The sequence below is a fragment of the Ambystoma mexicanum genome, chromosome 7q, assembly GCF_040938575.1.
Source record: "Ambystoma mexicanum isolate Mex_15411 chromosome 7q, UKY_AmexF1_1, whole genome shotgun sequence".
NCBI classification, from domain to species: Eukaryota; Metazoa; Chordata; class Amphibia; order Caudata; family Ambystomatidae; genus Ambystoma; species Ambystoma mexicanum.
In genome coordinates, this window is record NC_090941.1 from 77,790,688 (window position 1) to 77,798,604 (window position 7,917).

At 45.5% G+C, this 7,917-nt stretch overlaps 1 long non-coding RNA gene across 1 annotated transcript; it reads left to right on the forward strand.

Moving 5' to 3' along the window:
- The first annotated feature begins 1,808 nt into the window (after positions 1–1,808).
- On the forward strand, positions 1,809–7,225 carry LOC138528459 (uncharacterized). The gene is made up of 2 exons (XR_011284151.1): positions 1,809–2,656; positions 2,746–7,225. It is a non-coding gene; the product is annotated as an uncharacterized lncRNA (long non-coding RNA).
- Positions 7,226–7,917: the final 692 nt, after the last annotated feature.

Sequence of the window (7,917 nt, forward strand, 5' to 3'; positions counted from 1 at the left end):
TCGCTCCGGACCGTTCCCTCTCACTTTGATCACTGCTTAAAAGAAAGAAAACGGGAGTCAGTCCATCACATTCTACCTATGACTTCTCGGCTGCAGGATCTCTACAGTGGATGGATAAACACCCAAAGCAATGTTGACATCTTCGTCATTCAGAGCTCTGACACAGTGGGCCTTCTAAATGCACGATATGGTTAAACCTCGTTAAGGTGAATTCAGATTTATTTTGCGAGAATTAGATTGGGAAAAATGGAATTTCATATTTTTGGCTTAGCTGCCTTGGAAAGCCTAGAGCCACTGAAAGAAGTGGGGGGATATCTTGAGCAGGCGACTGTTGTGGATGTGCGGATCCGAGCATCTTGCATCTTTGGGACATGGAGCCTGGCACCTGGGCCTGGAGATAATGTCTGATGAGGAGGCCCAGTGATGCTAGTGGCTGCAGGGAGCACGTTGTTGCGGATTCTGGTGGCAGCTGTGATGGAGCAGAAAGAGGCAGTTGTGGCTATCCCTAGATCAGGTGCTGCATGATGTGACAGAGAAGGCATACATCATGGCTGTACATAGTTAGTGTGGGGTCCAATTGTTGCGCCGGTATATCTTGATGGGTGAGTATATATTTGAAATGATATTCAACATAAAATTTACTTTTTCTATTTACTATTTATTGACTTCACTGTTAGGTTCCATTCCTATTCATATGTTGCTTCACATATTACTTAGGTTCTTGACGGTCTCATGGAATGTCCTCTGCTTGGATAATCTTCTGGCATCTGGTTGGACTTCCTTATCCTGTGGACAGTCTCTATTTCAATCCTTTTCGTTTTTAAGGTAGCAGTCTATGTAAATGTAGTCCTGTTTGTGCAGTGCTTGGAGTGTACGCGGATGTATGATGAGCTGAGAGAATGTTGGTGTGCTGTGGCGGAATGTTTGGGTGTGAATGCTATGTGAAGGGTCTAGGTTTGAGCAGTTGGGAGAAGCTAGCCTGGGTGATGGGACCCAGTGCTTGGCTGTAACCTCGTGTAATGAACTATGAATAAAGCTTACTTGAAGAACCTGACCTGAGAGTCCAAGGAAGCTGCTCTGGAACAAGGGCGACGAGGATTTCTTCTAAGCAGAGAAAAGGAACCTATGAGAAAAGAGAAAAGAAGATGAGCAGTCTGCTGAAGGTGGGGGGGGGCAGAAGAAAAAGAGAAGAACCACTGCCCCCCATGAGAATTAAGTCCCATCACCCAGGGGAAAGAGAAGAGGAGGTTAAAGAGGCCACGAGGTATATAAGCCCTATCCACCTCCCAGAAGATGGAGGAGAGAACAGCCTCAGCACAGACCCCAGAGGGGGTGGTAAGGAGGCCCCAAAGATAAAGAAGGCCTGGTCTGTCATAGCTCCTAAAGAAGAATGCACAAGAAATTTGAAATGATGGGGCATGGAATAGAGGGAGCGACACCCCTGCAAAAAGTTCACCGGGAACCGTAACGGGGAGTTGACTCGTTGATTAACCATGTATTAGTCTGCATCTTGGAGAAAATACGGAACTGCCGTTTTATGAAGGGACGGCCATTCACTGTTCATTTATGAGGTCCAGGTGATGGACGGGCACCAACAAGAGAGAGCTGGTGAGATTTAAAATTAAGGAGTACTCACACTGTCATGTCCCGGCTTCCGATCCCCCTTTACAGTCATAGGACCAGAAACTGGGGATTGCCGTGGCGCATGTTACAACGCAGATGTCAGGGAAACTACAGTTCCCAGCATTCCCTGATTAAAGACGGTCACATGGTGCGGAAGCGATGTGCCTCCCGACTTCCTGATTGCAACACTACTAGTATCGGAAAGAAGCACTCCTCCGATGCTCCTTAAGTCGCATCTTTAATTACGTCTTTTTCTGGTATTCTGATACTCAGATTGTTTTGAAGGACTGCCTTTCGTCTGTTTCTTGCCTATTTCCTGATGCTCGGCTCCCCTTCCCTCCCCTCCTTTTGGTTGTTTACTCGGTCATCGAACACTCGGACCCCTTCCTGACGCTGCTATTCTCTCAGCCCCTGAATCTGTTAGATGCCTTGGAAACTTCTATTGCTGGTCCAGTTTTACGCTCATGCACAAACCTCTTTCTATTACTACTCACGTGGAATTTTTTTTTTTTAGTAAGAATTGTGAGCTACTCTGGTTTCACCTTTCATTCTACAACCTTCACCTCGGCTCCCATTCCAGTGAACACTGAACGTTCTGCTGCACTCCTCTCTGTGCACTTACCTGCTGTGCACTTACCTGCTGTGTCCTTCCACTCCAGTGACCTCCGGACGCCTGGCTGTACTGTTCTCCGGACACTTACCTGCGGCACATCTTCACTCCAGTGACCTCTGGACGCTCTGTTGTATTCTTCCCCGGTCACTTACCTGATGCACATCTTCACTCCAGTGACCGCTGGATGCTTTGCTGTTTTCTTCCCCCTGGTCACCTACCTGCAGCTCACCTGGAACTCTTAGCTACCTTTATTTTGGATTTGTTGGAATTTACTTAGACGCGCCCTCGTGTCATTCGGGTTAGGTTTGTTTGAACTATTTGGACGTGGATTGAGACTTTTTCTTGGGACTTTTTTCTTCATCTCTGCAACCTCTTTTCAGTGGATATGTAGGTTCTTCACATTATCACCTTACTCAGCAGGTAAAAGTGGGGTATTCTGAAGGGGGTGTTTTAGAGTTATTTGACTAGAGGTTTGTTGCTTACATTGTGGTATTGTTTTTTCCCTCTAGCTCTATTGCTGCTCCTGACTTTATTATATCTACTCTGCAGGCCGCGCTCTTGGGAGAAAGGTTTCTCTGTCTTCGGTCTACGGTTTTTGGCGGTTTTGAGCCGGCTCACCTTCATAGCCCTAGAAATCATGACACACACATAGTAGGCGCCGACGGTTGTAGGGGCTGGCCGGTTTCAGTGCGCACGCATGCCAGACTCATGGGGCAAGAGGAGTGGTTGTAGCTGCGACAGAGCACCGCCTGCGAAGAGGGCTCCCAGAGAAGTGGGGACATCGCTTATTTGCTGAAGGTGTTGGTGAATGCAATATTCCTGCATCTGTGGCTCAACGGTCACATTCTGGGCATCAATGAGAACAATGTTTCGCGACATGTCTCAATGAAGCTTTGGTCCAGAACTCTGCCCACAGTATCCGTACAATGGATGTCATAGTAAGGCGGTCTGAGAAAAGGACCTGAGGGCGTACTGTTTGCGTATGTCGGGAAGTTTCACTCCCATGTGAAGTAAAACAAGGAAAATGAAGCACGAATGGTCCGCGTTTGACGGCTACCAACAAAAGAATGATGCTCGATATATGATGCCGACACAGGTGAGTTTTGTTGACTGCAAGCAACTTCATGGGCAGAAGATACTGGAGCGTGTACACGGCGGAGAGCGGAGAGGAATGCTAAAGTCTATTGGCATAAAGCGAGTGCTGGTGTATGTGAAGCACGCAATGTTAAGGTACTGTCTGTGGTTGCAGATGTGACTCCAACTAGCAATCCACACATTATGTGGGGATTTCGGGCATGAAGGAGAAGCCTACATTGTGTGCCCCGTATCCTTTTCTTGTTCCACGCAGTAGCTGATGAAGAAATGTCTATAATAACATGTGGAGCTAAAGGTACGCCAGAATAAGATAACATGTTAAAATGTTTGAAGCGTTGATTGCACATGTTTTGAAGTGGATGGATGCACAGTGTAAGTGAGGAGCAAATGATGACTGCATTTAGGTGCATTAGAGTCTAACATTTTTCTAGGATTTTCAGATTAGAGGTGCAAAGCACCTATGTACTTTTAGGAGATAAAGTCAGAGTGTTAAAAGTCCAAGAAAAGGGGCAGAAGTCTGGTGAGACGTTGAGAAGTGGTGTAGATTTAACCTTCTGAGGATTTTGAGGTTGAGAGCTGATACAGCATGGACAGTTAGCATCTCTGTTTCAAAGTATGAGAAAAGCAATGTTAATGGTTAGCTAGGTGCATATTGAAGTTTGTGTTTTTATAATGCCCATGAGAAGTTGGATGAAATAGTACCCCACAAGGTTGGAGCGTCGCACTTTTCAAGTGTGAGTGTGGCTATGAGATCCAACAAGGTTGGAAGATAGTGCCTTCCGAATGTGTGTGGGTTGTATGGTGTTCCACAAGGTTGGGGGGTTGCACATTCCCAGCGTATGTGTGGGTGTTGTGTCCCCAAAGATTGGGCATCGGGCCTTCACAGTGTGAGTGTGGGTATGGTCTCCCACAAGGTTGAAGGGTAGCACCTTTCAGAGAGTGTGTGGGGTGTATGGTGTTCCACAAGTTTGAGGGGTTGCACCTTCCCAGCGTGTGTGTGGGTGTGGTGTCCCACAAGGATTGGGGGTGGAGGCTTCCCTGTGTATGTGTGGATATGGTGTCCCACAAGGATTGAAGGGTAACGCCTTCTGAGAGTTTTTGGGGTGTATGGTGTTCCACAAGGTTCAGAGGCACGCCTTCACAGCATGTGTGTGGATGTGGTGTGCCACAAGGATTGGAGGGTTACGCCTTCCCTGTGTATGTGCACATATGGTGTCCCACAAGGATTGGAGGGTAGCGACTGCCAAGAGTGTGTGGGGTGTATGGTGTTCCACATGGTTGGGGGGTCGTGCCTTCCCAGAGTGTGTGCAGATATGGTGTCCCACAAGGATTGGAGGGGCACGCCATTAGAGAAGTGAGAGTAAGTAGAATGCATTCGGCACCAAATTAGGGGTGCAGGCACATCCTGAAATCTTTGAAGAGTGTTGCATGGAAGCCAGCAAATGTAGAGTGGGGGGGGGCACCCTCCAAGTGCGGATGTGGAGGATGTTGGGGAGGACGCTCTCCAGCCTTTTACGAGTTGCATCTCTCTTTAAATAGATGCTGTGTCAGTGTGTCCCCTGTGTGTTTCCTCTCGTGGTTTTGTGTGTGTGAATGTAAGGAAGGAGACGTCTCGTGAAGTGCTTGGAGTGTATGCAGATGTATGATGAGCCAAGCGAATGTTGGTGTGCTGTGGCAGAATGTTTGGGTGTGAATGCTATGCGAAGGTTCTAGGTTTGAGCAGTGGTCGAGTTGTACGAAAAGAAGTAGTGGAACTATGTTCCCTGCTGGCCGGCACCCACTCCCCACAAACCTCATCACCAAGCCCCTTCACACACACAATACAAACCCCCAAACACTTGCACCTGCTATTTAAGGAAACGTCCAGTGCACTGCACTAAAAGTGCAAGTTTTAACTTCTTCCTACACTTTTATTTTAAAACGAAACCATTTTAAAAATAAAAGTATAGGAGCTGTAAAACATAATTGAAAAAAGTAGAGGAGCACCGCTACCGACCGCTCCCGCTCACTTCGACCACTGGGTTTGAGCAGTTGGGAGAAGCTAGCCTGGGTAATGGGACCAGTGGTTCACTGTAACATCCTGTAATGAACTATGAATAAAGCTTACTTGAAGAACTTTAACTGAGTGTCCAAGGAAGCAGCTCTGTAACAATTCCTTTTGCCTATTTGTTGTCCTTTTTGCTCTTATGCTCTTTGTCTTATTGTAGTCCTCAACACGTGTTTCACCACATATGTTAATGTGGATCCCCGGGAGGCTTTTACCTTTACAAACTTGTCTTTCTTGTTGGATCTATACAGAGTTCTTCTATATGTTTTCCATTACTAATCAATGTGTTGCTTTATTCTGCAGTCTGTGTATCCTTTATCTAGTTGTGATGCTTCCACAATCTAAAATTTCCCCGGGAGAAGTGGTGGGTATGATAGCCTCGCTGTGTCGGCTTCCTCAATCGAAGGTTTCTGTGTAAAAAGTGCTGGGTGTGATAGCCCTGCTGTGTTCTTTCTCTGGAAACGCTGTTACACGCTGCCTTCATCATGGCTTTGGGGCAGAAGGGTTTGTTAATGATTTAGGAATCAAGAGCATCTGTTGGATCTGGTGGTGGAGTGGATTCTTGCGCATCCAGTGGTTCCTAAGGAAACAAAGAGGTGCAGGTCCTCGTGGAAGAAAAGGCAGTCTGTCATTAGGATTAGTTTATGCTTCATAGTTTAGGATTAATTCAATAAAGTCTTTATTTAATTTCATAATTCCAACAATGGCAAAACATGCAATATAATTTTATCTGCATGCTATTTTCACATAGGCAAATTGGTGTATATTGGTGTAAGGAGGTATTCCTTGGGAAGATTTTTTAAGGGTCCTAGCCTGCACCCAACATGGCGGCACGTTCGCGTAGCACTGCGTTTGGGGCGTGGTGACGTCACGCGTTATTATGCGCGTCACGTCATCACACCGAACGGACGTCGCGGCCGCGGAATTGCCGTGAAATGCAGCATAACATAACATTGCGTCTAGCGCGATCAGATGCAATCAAGAGGTAGAGAAATGATGGATTGAACCCAGGAAAAGGTAGGATCAAATAATACAATTCCCATAATATGTACAAGCATAATTTAATAGCTTTACTTAAAAGTGTCCTGTCAAACTTCTTAGGTTACAGGGAGCTATCCCAGTGAGGCTCAGAAGAAGATATTACGAATTTTGTTTTGTTTTCCTGGCAGTACTACAAGGTGGGCATTTATACATATAGTGTACATACATATTGGGCAATCAAATGGTCTATTTAACCATTGCACATTATGATCACATTTATTTATATAGATGTCAAGAAAGTAATACGCGATAAGGGTAAGCCTATTCAATACTTTTAGACACCTGACCACGGGAGCACAATTGGGTGGAATAGTAGCGGGACTTTTCACATGGGTGAATATTTGGGTAATTTAAGGAAGGAGAGTAACGGGTGGTCAACTGGCGTGGTCACATGGCATTGCAAACAGATCACAAATGCACTTGGCTCTTAATTCACCATATTATCCATTAGGCATGATAATGTGTATTAGATTGTAAATTAAGTATTTGGTTCTTGCCTTTATTTTACATCTCCATGGATGCTTGCATCTCTCGAAACCTACTTCAACCTGTGTGGTATGTTTTTATTCAAAACATTTTTTTACTTGGTAACATGAAATATAATATGTCGTTTATTTTCATTGCGAATCATGTGCATACAAATTCTGTTTAAAATGGCATTGTCAATGCGTTTATGTGCATTTGAATGTGGCGAAATGGACCAATATAGCCTTGAGAACGACCATAATGGTCGAAACACGTGTCGGCTATTGGTGATTAAGTTCACAAACCGTATAATTTCAACATAAAGACAATATCAGATTGAACACACAGTGTGGACTATAATCATTTGTGCTGACTGCATATTGATTTGTACAGTGTGAACAAGTAGCTTGTGAATATTAGTATCAAGCGCGGAGAAAGCTTTGCAATATCTGAATTATGTTCACTACATCACCATTGACCCTGCCTCAACAACCTCCTCTCTGAGAACAGATGAGACCACTGGTCCCCACCATTTGAGATACTTGACATGCAACTCATCAATCGACACTTGTCACAGGCATACCTCAGTCCCATCCCCGAATTTACCCATGCGTAGGGCTTACCCGTGACACAAACCAAGGCTTTGTAGCCTCCCAGTCTCTTTTATAGACTGTTGTGGCGTGGATTTCATTTGGGGCACAGAGATGCGAGCAGCCGACGGAGCATGAAGCCATGCTTTGCCCACATTGTATGGTGCCACTTGTTTGGGAGCGTGGGGACGAGAGAATAAGAGGGTTCTCTTTTACGAAACTCTCTCCAATAACATGCTTTGTGATAGGCTGGGCTAGGGCAAGGAAAGGGGCAGACATCAGAGAATGGTTGCCTCTTAAGTAAGAGGTATTATAAACTGAGAGAAAGGGATTGCTCTGTGGGAGAGCAAGAAACATTGAGGGGAGACTCTGCCTTGGAGAAGAGTCACAAACATAAAGGGAGATACTGTGCTCTGTGGGAGAGCCTCACATATTTAAAAAGG